At 39.3% G+C, this 19,612-nt stretch overlaps 1 long non-coding RNA gene across 1 annotated transcript in view; it reads right to left on the reverse strand.

Moving 5' to 3' along the window:
* Positions 1-3,673: 3,673 nt before the first annotated feature.
* The window catches only part of LOC138915852 (uncharacterized), a 30,553-nt gene continuing 14,614 nt past the window's right edge, over positions 3,674-19,612 (reverse strand). The window contains exon 4 of the long non-coding RNA XR_011422221.1: positions 3,674-4,405. This is a non-coding gene — a long non-coding RNA (uncharacterized lncRNA). The remainder of the gene's footprint in view (positions 4,406-19,612) is intronic.

Genomic DNA, 19,612 nt, shown 5'->3' on the forward strand with positions numbered 1-19,612 from the left:
TAAGTAATATCACATCCTTTGGAAATGCATACTGTACACATTAATATATCAAAGGCTCCAAGGATTTTTTTTTCAGTTCAAAAAATATGAGGGGACTATAATTAAAAACAAGAGACACCAGCAACCTATGCATATAGTTGTGGTGTTGGAAAGAATACACTTTTGTAAATGTGGAGCAACGGAGCCCATTTGTACAAACCAGTGCTCATGGAAGGGCCTGCCAAGAGTTGGCAGGCAAGCACGGGAAGAGGAAGTGCTGCATGGTGGGTAAAGGCGGGGCTCCTGGCCCGTGTTGTGTGAATTCTGTGTGCTTCATTCTCATCAGCAGAACGAGGTAATTTAATACGTGTTGTGAGGATTCAGTGAGATAACCTGAAACATGCTGAGAGAGACTGAAAAGTGCTGCTGCTATGATCTGTTGCTTGTTCTGAAAATTACCGCGAGCCTGTGGATGCCGATGAGAAAGCATTTAGATGGGCCTTAAAAATAAGATTACAGATGAATAATGCACTTTATTGAAAATAAATGGAGCAGGGGCTCCCTCTGCCTACCGCTCTGGTTCATGTTGGGCCCTATGATGGTTCAGAGCAGCTTCCTCTGCAAGTTCAAAATGCAAGACCACCTACCCTGTGCCCCATAAGTTATTTCCTCACGAACCGAACTCATGTTGGGCTGTCGCCCAGAGACGTAAACAGTAATACACATATCTGGTTGCTTCTGCTACTCTTTCTTTTTCCCCTTCTTCCCACAGTCCTCTGAGGCCAAAAGGGAGCAGCCTCTTCTCCTTCTGGACCCTCCCCAGTGAAAACTGCATGTCTGTGCAGTCAAGCCGGCCCTGGATATGTTCAAGGGGAGGTCAAGGAATTTAGGAATTTAGGTAATCATTTCCCCAAATAATAAATCATAAAAGGCTAGTGTCCTTATGCAAAGTCCTATTTTTAAACATCAGAACACAAGTCTTTCTTTTTCTTCTGGTATTTGATAAAAGAATGCAAAACATATTAATTTCCCATACTTAAACCTTATCCACATTTGGGCAAGTCAGGATAAATGGCTTGTGCTCAAATTAGGCAAAAAAAAAAAAAAAAAAAAAAAAATCACCTTAATTCTTTTGAAAACAATTTTTTTTTTGAGAATTGAAGTTGCTTCTTGCTCAATAAGGTGTATTGGGGGGCTAGTTATTAGTTACCTTGAAATGGTGCACATGGCCTCAAAATCTCATTACCTTGCTATTTACCAGAAGTATCCATCAACTTTAATTCAGGATTAAAAACGACTTTATCAGAAATTATATTGTTCTTAAAATTGAGATTTCAAAAAGTTTGAGGCATCAGGAAATCTGACTATCAATATAGCTTGTAAAATAATATATATATTAAACATATGTATATGTAAATATGCAAATTAAAAATATATATGCATATGTATAAATTGTCCTCTTCAAATGAGATGGCATGTCTGAAATGACAATGTACCCCAAGAAAAAGCATTAATAAGATTTATAAAAATTGTAAATAAGTAAATCAGAACTTTTCTAGAATGCCACAAACTTGTAAAGAGAGACTCACTTTATGAAAATGCTACGGATTTAAGTCGTTGGCAATGAAATAAGAGAAAAAGGAAATGGTGAGAGGTGGAGGATCTTGACACCAAATCCATGGGAGTTTGGGTTTTGAGATTCTTGGCACCCTCTGTGCTCCTGAGTGAGCCAACCACAGGGAAAGTACACAGTGTGTCCCTGGATTCATCAGTGTCCCCACAGGGGAGATTTCCTGGAATGTCAGAGCTTTCCTGGAATCTCTGTTTCCTGTGGTTGAGGAATGGAATGGCTAAAACCCTTCATGGACATCCTACTTACTTCATTTCTTGGAGACCTTGCTGGATTTCTCACCCTGAGGTAAGGAAGAGACAACTCAGTCACAGAGGAGCACTGTTGCATGAGCTGCAGCAGGACCAGTGGTGTACCTGAGAGTGTCTCAGTTCATTTAGCTTATTTCCATGACTTTTCCCTGAGCGCACAATTCTGACCTCCTTGGTTGACACTGGACTCAGGTATGGAAAAAGTAAGATAACGTGTTTATCTATTTTACAAGGTCTTTAGGCCAACTGGCAGGCCTGTAAAATCTGAACAAGCCAAGATTTCCTACGGATTTCCTGACCTACACCCAATGCCTGAAGAGAGCATACACCTCGTCCGTCAGAGAAATCCATCAGGGAAGAAACTAGATTCACTGTCACAGACAGATCTAATGAAATCAGTCTCCTTGTTGCTTCCTAAGATTTGAATGTATTTCACCGGTTCTCCATGCCTCCCTCTGCAGAGTAAGTGAGATTGTGTGCCTTTGGCAGCTGCACATAGCAACACAGGGCAAATCTTTAAACTCTCTAAGCACCAATTTTTCCATCTACCAAATGGTATAATAATAGAATATATCAGGGTCTTTTTATAGGTTAAAACATGTAAAGAGTTAATTATGTGCTTATCACAGCACCCTGTACAGTTTGAGTGTTCTGAATAATTGCTTTTCATACAGAGAAGTTGTATGAACATCAAGGTGGTTAGACGAAGAGTAGGGTGCACTTAGAATCCAGAGTCCATTCCTCTCTATTTGCTGCTGACTGCTTCCTACCCTTGGATTCAATCTTGAAGTTTTCTCAAACGCCTTCTCCTCGTTAAAAAATTATAATGCCATCTCACCTCCAAGGCCCGGGCTCTTTACCTCTTCCACCTCACCTGCTCTGATCTTCCCTCACTAGCTCTGTTACTGCCACAGTGGCCCCCTGAGCATTCCTTGGACGGGCCAGGCAGGCTCTGGCCTCAGAGCTGTGCACTTGCTGGGCCCCTCTTTCTGGAACACTCTTCCCCCAGATATCCTCCCTCACCGCCTCCAGGTCTTTACTTAAATGTCACCTCAGTGTGTTCTTCCCTGGCCACCGTGATTAAAATTGCAGCCACCTCCTCTCTGACGCTCCATCTCCTCCTCCCAGCTTATTTTTCTCCATTGAACTTACCACTTGCTAATATACTGTACATCTCATTTATTTATTTTCCTTTCTGTCTGCACTCCCCACTAAACTCAAGTGCCAGGAAGGTTAGGGACTGTGTCTCTTTCAGTCCCTGCTACATTCCCAGTGCCAGCCATGTAGTGGGCTCTCGATTTCTTTCTCTCTGATACAAGGATGGATGCCCGTGAAAAATGGGCACAGGGGCCTTGCTGGTGGGAGTGGAGATGAAACTAGTTGGAAAGGCAGCAAGGTGGTCAGATGGACCACGAGGTGGGCAGACGGAGGGATTTGAGGACCTGCTGGCCCTGAGGGGAGTAGACCTGCCTCCAACCCGCCAGCTCTAGACGGGAAGTAGATTGGACCTATGGTGAGGACTTCTGGGCAACCGTGTCGCTGATAGTAAATAAGAGCAGTTTTCTGAAAACAGAACTCTGAGGAGGACAACCCAGGACAACCACACCTTCAGATCTGTGCTTCTAAGGTTGAGGATTCTCAGGGCCCTTGAAAGCCTGGCCTATGTACAAAGATGCTCCATTTTTGATTAGAGAATGTACAGACCATAAAATCTCTAGACCTCACTCCTCTGGAATCATCATTGATGAAGAAGAAATGTAAATATCTAGTAAATCTTAGGTATAGAAAGCTAGCCAAGTCATCATCCTTTTGTCAGTTCCCATTGGTTACTCTGTGTGGCAAACTGGCTTCCACCTTTATTTCTCCATAATAAATTATCAACGTCACAACATGTGTACATTAACATTTCCTCATAATTCCAGCATATGTGATGTTAACTTTGCCCGTGGGTTTTCTGGGAACTGTTAGTGCATTCTCGTCAGCAGAGCTGTACTCCAGGATTTGGAGACTAAGCAGCAATTAATCATGAAAAATACTTTCTGGCTGTAGTAATGGAGTCTGGCTTCAATAGTTTTGTACGGTTACTTAGCAAAAGGCTTAAGTAAGCCCATGCTGATAAATGGGAGCCAGGCTTCCCCCCACCCTCTTCCGTCCTTCTTCTCTCCCAGGAGAGGGGGGGAAGAAAATTGCTCTGTCTGGGGTGGCAACCCTTCTTGCAGCCAAACTCTCTTCCAGAGCGCCATCAGTTCACTCTGCAGCAGGGAACTCAGGCCTCGCGGGTGACCCTGAGCACTGGGTTACAGTTTCCACAGAAAGGCCGACTGAGGAAGAGAAGGATGGGGCAAACGCAGAGCACCTGTGCCCCGGGCCAGGGAGCTGACGGAGGCTGGATCTCTCTCTCTTGCACCCTGGGAAGCTGGTGGTGTCCTTGATACCCACTGTCAGTGCAGACCTTGGCTCTGGCATGAGTCAGGCAAATGCCCACCAGGAACAGAAAGGGGAAAAGTCTGGACAGCACTTCAACATTTCTAAATGTGTGCCCCACCTGGAAAAACAAATTAACAGTAAATGATTTGAAATTTCAAAATAAACATTTTTATTTGGTTTTCCAAATGTAAAAATCCCATCATAATGTTGATATGCTTTGGGGTTTTTTGAAACACACATGCCTCCCTGACAGTCAAACATACCCCACAGAAAATCTTTGGTCTGAAATGTGGACGATCCCCTCAGGGGTCCTGGTTACCTGGGGCTTCACCTTTATAAACACTCCTGGTATTTTGGTTCTATTAGGCGTGTGTGGCATGCTATCCAAAAGAAAGGATGGCAGTTGTCCTGGTAACTTGATTAAAGGAAACAGCCAACTGAGTAATTCAATTTGATAAGCATATTTTCTTCCTTCCCTTCTAGTTTGCCTGCTGTTTATGGAAAAAAGGAAGTGATTCCCAAATTTAAACTTGTGCACAGATTGGCTCTATACTGGTGGAAAATTTAGAAACATAGGATCCTATGCAAACCAAGTGATTATTTTTTATGAGTTTCATTATTTCCCATGTGAGCTTGTTCAACATGCAGGAGAGTAATTTCAAAGTGCTGTTTCTGCATTATTCACAATAGCGAAGACTTGGAAGCAACCTAGATACCGATCCAGGGGTGAAGGCATAAATAAGATGTGGTATATATACACAATGGGATACTACTCAGCCATAAGGAATGATGAAAACCAGCCATTTGTGACAACATGGATGGACCTTTGGGGTATTATGCCAAGTGAAATAAGTCAGAGAGGGAAAGTCAAATAGCATATGACCTCAGTCATAAGTAGAAGATAAAAACAATGACAAACAAACACAGAGAAACAGAGATTGAATTGGTGGTTACCAGAGGGGAAAGGGGGAGAGAGGAGGACGAAAGGGGTGGTTAGGCACACGTGTGGTGATGGATTATAATTAGTCTTTGCTTGGTGAACATGTTGTAATCTACACAGAAATCAAAACACATAATGATGTACACTTGAAATTTATATTCTGTTGCAAACCAATGTTACCACAATAAAAAAAAGAATAAAAACAAAACAAAAAAAACAAAGTGCTGTTTCTTTAACAGGTTGATATCTTTCAAAGACTTCTTTCTACTATTAGCCAAAGAGTAATTTAAAATCAGCAAAATCTTTAGTTATTAGTGATAATAATAAAACATTTTGGTATTATTATGTCTAATTATGTTATGTATATCATATAATAACACAGTTTTGGAAAGAAAGAAACAGGGGATATTGAGGGTGGGGAACGAGGATCAAGAAATATCCAGAATCTTCCCTATGAAAAGATATTTGATTGTTGCTTACTACCTGAATACCGATGTCCCCTTGGGATAGCAGACTCAAAGGGAGTGACACTGGGCCAGGATCCGGTCAGAAAGATGTCACATTCAGCAGCAAACAAATCTTCTGTGATTTCTTTAGGAATGAAGGTCATGACAGTGAGGGAGGGGAGCGGGAGGGTGGGTGTGCTTCTCTCATCACAGATCTTATAAAAAGAAGCACATGGACTTTTATTTTTAAACTCAAATTTTACTTTGAAATAAAGTGTCATTTTCTTGCATAGAGTTCTGTATATTTAGAAATTTACTTTGGGTCCTCAGACATATCTACAAATTTACACAATTGTCACCTCAGGATAGAATGTCCTTTGGAGCCATTAAGAACAACCAGTCTGGGGGCCGGCCCCGTGGCCCAGTGGTTAAGTTCGTGCACTCTGCTGCAGCGGCCCAGGGTTTCGCAGGTTCAGATCCAGTGTGCGGACATGGCACTGCTCATCAGGCCATGTTGAGGTGGCATCGCACGTGCCACAACTAGATGGACCTGCAACTAAGATATACAAGTATGTACCGGGGGAATTTGAGGAGATAAAGCAATAAAAACAGTACCCACTTCAAGAGGTTACTGTGAAGATGAAATTCAATAGTGTCCTTAAATGCCTGGCATATAATAAATATTTAATAAAAGTCAACAGGAGAGCAGAACTCCTTAGGGGGAGTTAAGGATTGGCCAGATTCCGGTTTGAAAGGCAGTGGAAGGACAGATGGGACTTAATGTATGTGAGGCATTTAGAACAGCATCTGAGTATAATAGGCAGCAATGTGGGATCGCTATTAGATTTGCTGTATTGAGAGGTTGGGGGTGGGGACGGGAACGCTCTTGTATTGCTTGTGGGAGAGTAAATTCACTTACTGTATGTAGGGGGCCATTTGCCAGGATCTTTAGGAACAAAACAAAGTGACAATCCAGCATTTCCGTGTGTAAGGATGCATCCTACAAATGTAGTCACACACGTGGGAAACACAGCACAGGCAAAGGTGCTCATTGGAACGTTGTTTGTAGCAGCCGGACTAGAAACAGTCTAATATGCCCCTCCATCCACAGGGGATTGGTTTAAAAATGTGCATCCTTGGTACAATGGGATATTGTGAAACTGCTGAAAATGAGTCTCCTCACGAGTAAACAGAATTGATGAGACCGCGCTCGTGCACAGGCACACGGCGGCACAGCTCCCAGCGGTCACCGTTTACTGAACTGCGAGAAGTGGAGCGATCACAAGCCGACTCTGTGAGCGCCTAGCTCAGCGCCTAGCGTACTGAACATGCCCCCAAAGCGGTGATAATATTGTTTTATTATTTATCGTCACTGATTTTCCCCGTAGAATAGAGTCCCATCTCAACCAGGCTCTCTGAGGCACCCATGGTCGTTTGTATCAATGCCTGCCGGAGATGCCATTGGCTTTAAGCTGATAAAAATGGCAAGCAATAGCATATACTGGAGTATATGAGGAAGCCATTTGGTGGAAAGCTGATTTGGCCTAACCTTGTTTTTTCCAAAAGGGCCCGACGGGCGTTGAGTATGCGTTGTGTATCTGATTTCAGCAGGTGCTATGTCCCAAAGACAAGAACAAATGCCCTTAAGATAAAGGTGCAACTTCCCCCAAGTTGGCATTTCATTGAAGACAAGCATCTCTCCCTAGGCTAGGAATTGATTGCTGAGCTCACCTGTGACCACCCAGCTGGAGATGATAGACCTGCTTCCTGCTGTGTCCATCGAGACAGGGGACCTACTACCTGTTATGTTCATCAACTACTGTGCCAGCAGGGCAATCTCATGACTATTGTAAAAGACACATTTTAATCACATGCGATACATGCTCTCTGATGGTATATAACCACTCTGTACCCCCCCACTTCTTTGGAGGGCTCCATACCTTTGTGGAAGGAGTCTCCTGGGCTATATGGCCCTCACATCTGACTCATAAGAAACTCACCCCAATTTTGATTTATAGACTGGTTATGGACTATTTTTGCATTGACAAAGCCTTTGCTCAAAAGGAGCAGCTCCACCTCTCAGCCGCTTGCCTGCCCGGGCTGCCCCCAGCAGCTGTCTCCCAGCCAGCCCCAGGCACGGCTCACTGCCGGGGAGACGAACCCGCTTGAGTGAATCCTTCCAGTACTCTTTGTCTCTACTGGGGATTACTCCACTGCGTCCACAGCACAGCCGCTGCTGGAGAGAGCGCTGCCGGGTCTGCTCACGTGGCAGCCTTGCTCCGAGCTGGGAAGCCAATTGCTTCCTTGTGGACAAAGGCCTAACACTGTGACCTACGGAGTCCACATTCCCTTGTTTGAAAGACACATAATAATGGACTAAAATAAAATTTTGATACATTTTATGATTTGTGGCTTGTAAGGTTCAAATATCTCTATTCTGAAGAAAGCATAAGAATAACCCAAACGAATCTTTATGTTGCATATTTTCAGTCTACCAAGCACTCATTGCTGTGAAATGTCTTTGCAAGTTTAACTTCATATCACTGAGAAGAAAAAGCACAAAACATTCAATTTCCTGTTATAATAGGTCACTTGTTACTTAGTGTCTCAGAACTCAAGTTAAATCAGAAGAAAAAACTATCTTCACTGATTTCCTTCCTCAACATCTTTCTGTGACTTGCTTTCTTTTTGAATCTCCTTTCAGATCCATGAGTTTTCATATTTACTGTGACTTCTCTTATTTTTAAATGTATGTTTTACTAATTTGTTTCTGTTCCAATTCTCAAACTGTGTACACCTGAATCACATTTTAAAATTATACCATTGTGATCATCCCTTTGAAGTTTTGTTGTTTACTTCTCAATTCAAGCGCCCCCCTGCTCGCTGGATCCCCAAACTCTTTCTGGCAATGTTAGGGTGATCTTGAATTGTTTTCATGTATGAAAAGGAACCCATAAAATTGGTTGTCAAGAACTGATGTGTGTCTACTCTCCAGTTTATGACTCATGGTCGTAATATCTCATTTCTTCCTATTACAGATCTTACATGACCCATAAAAGCCATGTTTCAAAATCACCTTGAAACCGAGGATGAAGGAGTGAAAGTTTCCCTGGATTAGGATGAAACGTGCCTGTACCCTCAGGGAAACGTGGGAAGGAAAGCAACCACAGTCTCTGAGCTTGCCTTGCAGAACAGCAGGAGGATCACTGATAAAGGGAGTAGCTTGCTGACAGCCCTCTGCCTGACTAAGCATCTCACAGGAGCATTGAAAGCTAAAATGACCAATTGTACGCTTCACACATCACAGACTAAAGATCCACCACACGCAACACGTAGGAACAACCCTCACCCCTCAAACTGCACCCACGACCCATGAAGAAATATGAAAGACAGTTGTCCCTGCACAGAGGACTCGTAAAACTTCAGTTCCCAAGGCCACATGTTCCCACTCCCCATCTTATTCTCACAATATGCTTTGGAGAAATGCTTACATCTGCTCACAGGCAAGCCAATTAGTAACCAGTAGAAAATAAGGACTTGTTAGCAGAAAATTTCTGTCCTCTACCCAAACTGTTCCTTCTGTCTGAGATAAGGAAGTAATTGAGGTTTGCTTAGATTCCTCAGGAATATTGCCTTCAGCAGATCTGAAACCCTGTGTCTATGGAGTGGCACCCAAGGATCCACAGTCATCCATCACCTGACATTCCTGAGCCCCCTCACTCACCCCATTTGCCTTATATAAGTCATTTCTAAATCAATTCCCTCTTAAGATGGGATTTTTTAGGATGATAGTCCACCACCTGCCAATTGGCTAGCTTATTGCTTATTAAAGTTCTTTCTCTACCACTGCCTGCTGGGCCTTTTTTCTTGTGACAAACAGATCGAGCCCTTGCTTGGTATCAATCTGGGTCTGTGGTCTTATTTCCACTTCCTCGAGTTAAGCCCTACATTATCTCTTACTCTTGCGTCAAGCATCACTTCCCCAGGGAATCCTTCTCTGACCACATCCTACCCCCACCACAAACTGATCCAGACACTCCAGTTATATAATCTAGCTTCTTATGCTTTTTCACCATAGTGTCTATTACAATTTTTGTTATAATTCTCAGGACTTATTTGATCAGTATCTGTCTCCCGTAACTAGACTCTTAAACTTCTTGAGACTGGTGTTCTCTTACTCTTTTATCCTGAGCCTAGAATAAGGCTTTGCTCATAGTAGGGACTTGATAAATATTTGGTGAATAAATGAGTAAATAAGTGAATGCATAAAGAGGTGAAAAAAATGAATGAATGAATGTGGTTCTAGTCACCAGAACCATGACCAGCATAAGTGGCACTCAATAAAATGATAGTATTATTGCCAGTCTCCAGTCTAGATCAAATCAATTTGCTGAGTATTTCTGTTTGTCAAAGTCCTGATTATGGTTTTAGAAACTGAACGTTACACGCTCCTTCAAATATGCTGTTTCCTGTCATTGAATTGTTTTCCATAGCTGTGCAATAGACAGATATGTAGACAGAAATAGATTTACATATATGTGTATGAGTACATGTAGATATGTATTAATAAACAATAAATCAATGAATTTTAAGATGTAAAAATATGTGAAATAGTTTTATCTATTTAGTAGTCATGCACATTAAAGTGTACATTCACCTTGATTATATTTCATTTAATTAAAAGAGTTAAATTTTTGTATGAGTTTTTGCAGTCCTTATCAGTATTTCCACAATCAAGATACATAGCCAGGAGTAAACCAAGTTAATTGTTCAAGTATTTTTTGAAACTTTGATTTTCTTCTCTTTAATTGGAATACTTTAATAAAATTTGCAAGTTCAAGACTTTCATTTTTCTTTAGAAAAAGTATGATAATTGCAATAAATGGGAATTTCTGGATAATTAATTTTTCTGTTATAATAAAGATATTTTCAATTTTAATTCTCAATTTGAAGCAAGGACTCAGAATTTCTTGATTTTAGATCCATGTGGAAAGTTTGAAACTTGTCAATAATTACCATTCCATTCATCTTACATTTAACTTCTTAAAATGAATTTACTTACAGCTCATAGACCATGAAGATATGTTGAAAGCATTTTTCCCCCACTGAAATCATTTTCTAGATAGAATATTTACACACAGCAATACTTCCGTAAATTTTTCTCTTGGAACCAGAATATCACAACCAATCCTGTCTTTTAATTGGCTTGTCAAACTTTCCAGTAAACTTTTTATCTCTTATTTGATTTGCAGAAACAGCTTTTTCAAGATATGGGTGGGCTGAGAGTTCACTCAGTCACCTTATTCATTCAGTCCCCAGATGCCAGCAGCGCATCCCCGGTCTCTTTCTCTCCACTGTCATGTGCTTCGGCTGTACCCAACTGCTTGCCCTGCCACTCCTGGAAGGGCTCACACTTCCTCATGCCTGTGAGTCTTTGCATGGGCTGCTCCTCATCCTGGAATATCACCCTTCTCATTCTTTCCTCACTAACTCTTACTGGTCTTTCAAGATTTGCTCAGGCATCATTTTCCCTCAGGAAGTCTTCCATGACCCCTGTTCGAGTCTTTTTGTGTGAGTAGAGAACCCCACTCCAATTAGGTGATGGGAAAAAGGGGGGTTATTCTTTCAAGAATACAACAACAGATAAAATCGAAAGACAGTAAGTGAGGCAGAGCTGAGTTACATGGTCCTGAGCTGGGTGCTGAGAATCAGGAGGTCACTTCGTGTTCTCTCCTGACTCTGCTTCTCTCCAAGTGTCTGCTCCACACTTCCCTTTCTGTCTGTTCCAGATTCCTCTGCTGACTCACCTTGCACACAGCCCAACATGGGCTCCCTCAGCCGCTCTTTCTACATCATGACATTTCAGCTATGTCTGGTGCAAAATTCTCAAGTAATAAGAAACCTCATAGCTCAAGCCAGAGAAAACTGCAGTCACAGCAGAGTCAATGCATGGGCTGGATTTCTGTGAGGCATCTGTCTCTGAGCAAATCACTTGTGACTACAGCGGCAGAGCCACGTCTTAGGACATGTGGGCTGCCCCGGCTAGTGGCTCTCAGGGGAATAGGTTTTCTAAAGTGGACTCTGGGAGACATAAGCAGTGATCATTATAAGGACTCTGGACCTCCAATTTGGGATCGATGCCTTTCTGTGGGCTCCCAACACATTGTGCTGCCATTTCATAGCTTCCAACATAGTGTCTAGCAATTAATTGTTAACATTTTCTCTTTCTTCCCCAGTCGGGTAGGAGCTTCTCGTGTGGATGGACCATTCTTGTTTTCCTTCTTCATCCCTGGTGTGTCAAGTACAGTCCTTGATATACAGTAGGTAATCAATAAATGTGTTCAGAGGGCTGGTATGTTATTAGCATTCAGTATGAACATTTTCAGTCTATATCTTCCATACTAAATATATTATTTTGGTAATTATATGGTAACTAATTAAATATATTAATATGGTAATTTCTTGCCACTCAGTTCTGGAGTCCTAGAGTCCAAAGTCTCTGTTTTATTTTCTCTACAGAATAAAACTCCAGTTTTCTGCTGACCAATGGGGAAGAGAGAGTCACTGCCTGCATGGAGTTGGGGAGAGAGTCTGGCCCTCTATCTGCTTCTCAAACAGACTTTCAACAATCCTCCTGCTTTTTAGTCTTACTTTCATGTCCTCTAACAGAAGTACCTGGTGCAGCCTGTTTTACACATATATCTGGGCGCAACTTAGCTGTCTTCACTTCTGGTTTAGGGTTAAGCTTTCTTAGGTCTACTAAAGCAGTCACCAAGTGTCCTTCTGCTTTTCCATCTAATGTTATGTTATTTTGATCATCTCTTCTCCAATTCTGCTTGTCCTTGTGGATTTATGCCCTTAAAAATATCATTCTGTTGTTTTAGTGTGGTTCTGGGAGAAATTAAAAGTAGATGTATGTGTTTCATCCATTATCTTTCCCACAAATTCCCTGTTTTCATTATTTCATTTTTATTTTTAAAAATCAGCTTCATTGAGGCATATTTTATATACAGAAAATTCTTTCATTTTAGGTGTACTATTCCGTGAGTTTTGACATATGCATGCATGCAGTCATGTAGCCACCACAATCATGACATAGAGCATTTCTGTCACTCCAAAAAGTCCCCTGGTGCCCATTTATAGTCAACACTGACATGCTTTTTGTCACAACAGTTTCACCTTTCTAGAATTTCACATAAAATGATTTATAATATTCCCTTATCCCTTTAATGTCTGTAGGATTTGTAGTGTTTGTGTCACTTATTTCATTCACAATAGTGGGAATTTGTGATATTTCCTTTTTTCCTGGTAAGTCTAACTAGAGGTTTATCAATGTATTAAGCTTTTCAAAGAAACATCTTTTGGTGTCATTGAGATTCTTTACTTTTTTCTGTTTTCAATTTCATTAATTTCTGTTCGTCTCTTTATTATTCTCTTCCTTCTGCCTATCTAAATTTAATTTGCTCATCTCTTTCTAACTCATTGATTTGAGACGTCTTTCTTTTCTAACGTTAAGTATTAATGTCATAAAAATTTCCTGTAAGTATTGGTTTAGCTGCTTATTACAAATTTTGATACATTGTGTTTTCATTTTCATCAAGTTAAACATATTTTCCATTTTCTCTTGTGATTTCTTCTTTGACCTAAGGGTTTTTTAGAAGTGTGCTATTCAAGTTCCAAATATTTGAGAATTTTGTTTATTTTTAGCTTGAATCTGTTGTGTCCAGAAGACATACTTTGTATGATTTCAATCCTCTTAAACTTATTGAGGTTTGTCTTATAATCTACATTGGTTTGTGTACCATGAGCACATGAAAAAAGGTGCATTTGCTGTTGGGTGGAGCTTTCTATACTTGCCAACTACGTTGATTTCGTTGATATTGCTATTTAATTCTTCTATATCCTTACTGATTTTCTACTTTATCAGTTAGTGAGAGGAATGTTGAAATCTCTGAGTATTATTGTAGATTTGTCTATTTCTTTCAATTCTTTAAGGTTTTCCCTATGTTCTCTGTTATTAGTACATACACATTCGGGATTGTTAGGTTTTCTGGATAAGATGGTCGCTTTATCACAATGAAATGTGCTTTTCTTTGGTAATTTTTTTGTTCTGAATAATACTTTGTCTAATATTATTATAACTATGCTAGCTTTCTTTTGATTAGTATTTGTGTGGAATATCTTTTTCTTTTATCCTACTTGTCTTTACATTTAAAGTGGATATCTTGTTGGTAGCTTAAAGTTGGGTCTTGCATTTTTATTCAAAAGTAAAATCTCTCTTTTTATTATTTATGTTTTATTTTTAAAAATTTTAATTTTCATTTTTTATTGAAGTAACACTGGATTGTAACATTGTATAGCTTTCAAATGTACATCATAATATATTTTGAATTCTGTGTAAATTACATCATGTTCATCACCCAAAAACTAATTATAGTCCATCACCACACATGTGCCTAATACCCCCTTTTTCTCTCCCTCCTTCCCCCTTCCCCTCTGGTAACCACCAATCCCAATCTCTGTCTCTATGTGTTTGTTGTAGTTTTTATCTTCTACTTATGAGTGAGATCATATGGTATTTGAATTTTTCCCTCTGACTTATTTTACTTAGCATAATACCCTCAAGGTCCACCCATGTTGTCACAAATGGCCAGATTTCATCATTTCTTATGAGCGAGTAGTATTCCACTGTGTATATATACCACATCTTCTTTATCCATTCATCCCTAGATGGGTGCCTAGGTTGCTACAAGTCTTGGCTATTGTGAATAAGGCTGCAATGAACATAGGCTTGCATGTATCTTTATGCATGTGAGTTTTCAAGTTCTTTGGCTAAATACCCAGCAGTGGGATAGCTGGATCATATGATAGATCTATTCTTAATGTTCTGAGGATACTCCATACTGCTTTCCATAGTGGCTGCACCAGTTTGCACTCCCACCAGCAGTGTACGAGGGTTCCTTTCTCTCCACACCCTCTCCAACATTTGTTGTTTTCTGTCTTGTTAATTATAGCCATTCTGATTGGAGTGTGGTGATACCTCATTGTAGTTTTGATTTGCATTTCCCTGATCATTAATGATGTTGAGCATCTTTTCATGTGCCTGTTGCTCATCCGTATATCTTCTTTGTAGAAATCTCTGTTCAGATCTTTTGCCCATTTTTTAATTGGGTTGTTTGTTTTTTCATTGTTGAGACATATGAATTCTTCATATATTTTGGATATTTAACCCCTTATCAGAAAAATGGTTGGCAAGTATCTTCTCCCAATTGTTAGGTTGTCTTTTCATTTTGTTGATGGTTTCCTTTGCTGTGCAGAAGCTTTTTAGTTTTATGTAGTCCCATTTGTTCATTTTTTCTTCTGTTTCCCTTGCCCTGTCAGACATGGTACTTGAAAATATGCTGCTAAGACCGATGTCAAAGAGTGTACTGCCTATGTTTTCTTCTAGAAGTTTCATGTCTTACATTCAAGTCTTTCATCCATTTTGAGTTGATTTTTGTGGATGGTGTACGGTAATGGTCTACTTTCATTATTTTGCATGTGGCTGTCCAGTTTTCCAAATACTATTTATTGAAGAGACTTTGCTTTCTCCACTGTATGCTCTTGGCTCCATTGTCGAATATTAGCTGTCCATAAATGTGTGGGTTTATTTCTTGGCTCTTGATTCTGTTCCACTGATCTGTGTGTCTATTTTTGTGCCAGTACCACACTGTTTTGGTTACTATTGCTTTGTAGTATATTTTGAAATCAGGGAGTGTGATACCTCCAGCTTTGTTCTTTTTCCTCAGGATTCCTTTGGCTATTTGGGATCTTTTGTTGTTCCATATAAATTTTAGGAATCTTTGTTCTATTTCTGTGAAAAATGTTGTTGGAGCTTTGATAGGGATGGCATTGAATCTATAGATTGCTTTAGGAATCATGAACATTTTAACTATGTTAATTCTTCCAATCCAAGGGCACGGAATATCTTTCCATTTCTTTGTGTCTTCTTCCAGTTCTTTCAACAATGTTTTATAGTTTTCAGTGTACAGATCTTTCACCTCTTTGGTTAAGTTTATTCCTAGGTATTTTATTCTTTCTGTTGCAATTGTAAATGGGATTGTATTCTTAATTTCTCTTTCTGCTACTTCATTGTTAGTGTATAGAAGTGTAACCAATTTTTGTATGTTGATTTTCTATCCTGCAACTTGACTGTATTCACTTATTATTTCTAAAAGTTTTCTGGTGGATCCTTTAGCGTTTTCTATATATAAAATCATGTTGTCTGCAAAGAGGTAACAGTTTCACTTCTTCTTTTCCAGCTTGGATCCTTTTTATTTCTTTTTCTTGCCAGATTGCTCTGGCTAGGACTTCCAATGCTATGTTAAATAAGAGCGGTGAGAGTGGGCATCCTTGTCTGGTTCCTGTTCTTAGAGGGATAGCTTTCAGCTTTTCTCCATTGACAATGATATTTGCTGTGGGTTTGTCATATATGGCTTTTATTATGTTAAGGTATTTTCCTTCTATACCCATTTTATTTAGAGTTTTTATCATAAATGGATGCTGTATCTTGTCAAATGCTTACTCTCCATCTATTGAGATGCTCATGTAATTTTTATTCTTCATTTTGTTAATGTGATGTATCACATTGATAGATTTGTGGATATTGAACCATCCCTGCATCCCTGCAATAAAACCCACTTGGTCACGATGTATGATCTTTTTAATGTATTGTTGTATTTGATTTGCTAGTATTTTGTTGAAGATTTTTGCATTTAAGTTCATCAGTGATATTGGCCTGTAATTTTCTTTTGTTGTATTGTCCTTGTCTGGTTTTGATATCAGGATAATGTTGGCTTCGTAGAATGAGGTAGGAAGCCTCCCCTCCTCTTCAATTGTTCGGAAGAGTTTGAAAAGGATAGGTGTTAAGTTTTCTTTGAGTAGAATTCACCAGGGAAGCCACCTGGTCCTTAACTTTTATTTTTTTGGAGGTTTTTGATTGCTGTTTCGAGCTCCTTCCTGGTGATTAATCTATTCAAATTCTCTACTTCTTCTTGGTCCAGTTTTGGAGGGTTGTAAGAATTTATCCATTTCTTCTAGATTATTCAATTTGTTGGCCTACAGCTTTTCATAGTATTCTCTCATTATCTTTTGTATTTTTGAGGTGTTCATTGTAATTTCTCCTCTTTCATTTCTGATTTTACTTATTTTAGTCTTCTCTCTTTTTCTCTTGGTGAGTCTAGCTAAGGATTTGTCAATTTTGTTTATCTCTGTTAACTGTCAGCTCTTGGTTTCATTGATTTTTTCTTTTCTTTTTTTGTCTCTATTTCATTTATTTCTGCTCTAAGTTTTATTATCTCCTTCCTTCTGCTGATTTTGGGCTTTGTTTGTTCTTCTTTTTCCAGTTCCTTTAGGTGCACTGTTAGTTTGCTTATTTGGAATTTTGCTTATTTGCTGAGGTAGGCCTGAATTACTATAAACTTCCCTCTTAGAACCACTTTTGCTGGATCCCATAGATTTTGGCATGTTGTATTTTGATTTTCATTTGTCTCCAGGTAATGTTTGATTTCTCTTTTGATATCTTCATTGACCCAATCGTTGAAAAGTACTATTTTGTTTAATCTCCACATTTTTGTGGCTTTTCTGATTTTCTTCCTTTAGTTGATTTCTGATTTCATAGTTTTGTGGTGAGAAAAGATGCTTGGTATTATTTCAATCTTCTTAATTTTATTGAGATTTGTTTTTTGGCGTAATATGTGATCAATCCTGGAAAATGTTCTATGTGCATTTGAAAAGAATGTGTATCTGTGGTTTTTGGATGGAATGTTCTATATATATCCACTAAGTTCATCTGGTCTAATGTGTCATTTAAAGCCAATGTTTTCTTACTGATCTTCTGTTTGGATGATCTATCCATTGGTGTAAGTGGAGTGTTAAAGTACCCTATTATGATTGTGTTATTGTCTATCGCTCCTTTTATGTCTGTTAATAATTCCTTTATATATTTGGCTGCTCCTATGTTGGGTGCATAGATATTTACAAGTGTTATATCCTCTTGTTGGATTGGTCCCTTTATCATTATGTAGTGCCCTTCTTTGCCTGTTGTTATAGTTTTTATTTTAATGTCTATTTTGTCTGATATAGGTATTGCTACTCCAGCTTTCTTTTCTTTGCCATTTACATGGAGTATCTTTTTCCATTCCTTCACTTTCAGTTTGTGAGTGTCTTTAGGTCTGAAGTGTGTCTCTTGTATGCAGCATATATATGGGTCTTGTTTTTTTATCCAATCAGCCACCCTATGCCTTTTGATTGGCATTTAGTCCACTGACATTTAAAGTAGCTATTGATAAGTATGTACTTAATGTCATTTTGTTACTCTTTTCTCGGTGTTTGAGTAGTTCTTCTCTGTTCCATTCTTATTCCCTTACTTTCTTCTTTTGTGGTTTGATAGCTTTCTTTAGTATTGTATTTTGTTCCTTTCTCTTAATAATTTGTGTATTTACTGTAGGTCTCTGGGTTCTGATTATCATGAGGTTCATATATAATAATCTACATATATACCCATCTATATTGAGTTGATGGCCTCTTTTAGTTTGACCTCTTTCTAAAATCTCCACTTTTGCTCCCCCCCCCCCATTTTATGCATTTGATATCATATCTAACCTCTTATTTTGTGTGTGTGTATCTGTTACCTTCTTGTCATTGAAATAGGTAATTTTAGTACTTTTGTCTTTTGAACTCCATATTATCTTCATAGGTGGTTGATCTGCTACCTTTACTGTATTTTTGCTCTTACTAGTGATTTTATTGCCTTTTTGGGGGGGTAATTTTCTTATTCCTATTTATGGTCTTTTCTTTCCCACTTAAATAAGTCCCTTCAGCATTTCCTGTAAAAGTGGTTTCCAGGTGATTGATGCCATTTAATTCTTGCTTGTCTGAGAAACTCTTTATCTCTCTTTCCATTCTGAGTGATAACCTTGCTGGGTAGAGAATTCTTGGCTGTAGGTTTTTCCCTTTCAGTGCTTTAAATATATCATGTCACTCCCTTCTAGCCTGCAAGGTTTTGGCTGAGAAGTCAGCTGATAGCCTTATGGGATTTCCCTTATTTGTCACTTGTTGCCTTTCTCTTGCAGCTTTTAGGATTCTCTCTTTATCTTTAATTTTGGGCATTTTAATGATAATGTGTTTTGGTGTGGGCCTCTTTGGGCTTATCTTGTTTGGTGCTATCTATGCTTCCTCTTCTTGGAGGTCTGTTTCCTTCATTAGGTTAGGAAAGTGTTCAGCTATCATTTCTTCAAATAGATTCTCTGCCCATTTGTCTTTCTCTTCTCCTTCTGGGACACCTATAATATGAATTTTAGTGCACTTGATGTTGTCCCAAAGTTCCCTTAGACTGTTCTTGTTATTTTTAATTCTTTTTTCTTTTATCTGTTCAGCTTGAGTGATATCCTCTAGCCTTTCATGCAGCTTGCTGATCCGTTCTTCTCTATCATCTACTCTGTTATTAAGTCCCTCTAGTGAATTTTTCATTTCCAGTATTGTATTATTCATTTCTGATTTGTTCTTTTTTTATATTTTCCAATTCTTTGTTGACATTCTCACTGTTTTCATCCAATCTTCTCTCACAATCAGTGAGCATCTTATGAGTTTTTGTTTCAACTCTGTGTCAGGTACATTGTTTATTTCTGCTTCATTTAGTTCTTTTTCTGGGGTTTTGTCCTGTTCCCTTACTTGGTATATATTCCTTTGTCTCCTCATTTTGCCTCTTTCTCTGTGCTTATATCTGAGTACTAGGTAGGTCAGCTATGTCTCCTAATCTCGGAGAGGTGGTCTTATGTAGGAGATGTCTTTTGGGGCCCAGCAGTGTGCTTCCCTCTTATCACCAGTTCCAAATGTTCCAAGAGTGACCCCTGTGTGGGCTACATGTGTCCTTCTGTTGTGGCAGCCTTGCTGTTGCTAC

Source organism: Equus caballus, chromosome 10 (assembly GCF_041296265.1).
Source record: "Equus caballus isolate H_3958 breed thoroughbred chromosome 10, TB-T2T, whole genome shotgun sequence".
NCBI classification, from domain to species: Eukaryota; Metazoa; Chordata; class Mammalia; order Perissodactyla; family Equidae; genus Equus; species Equus caballus.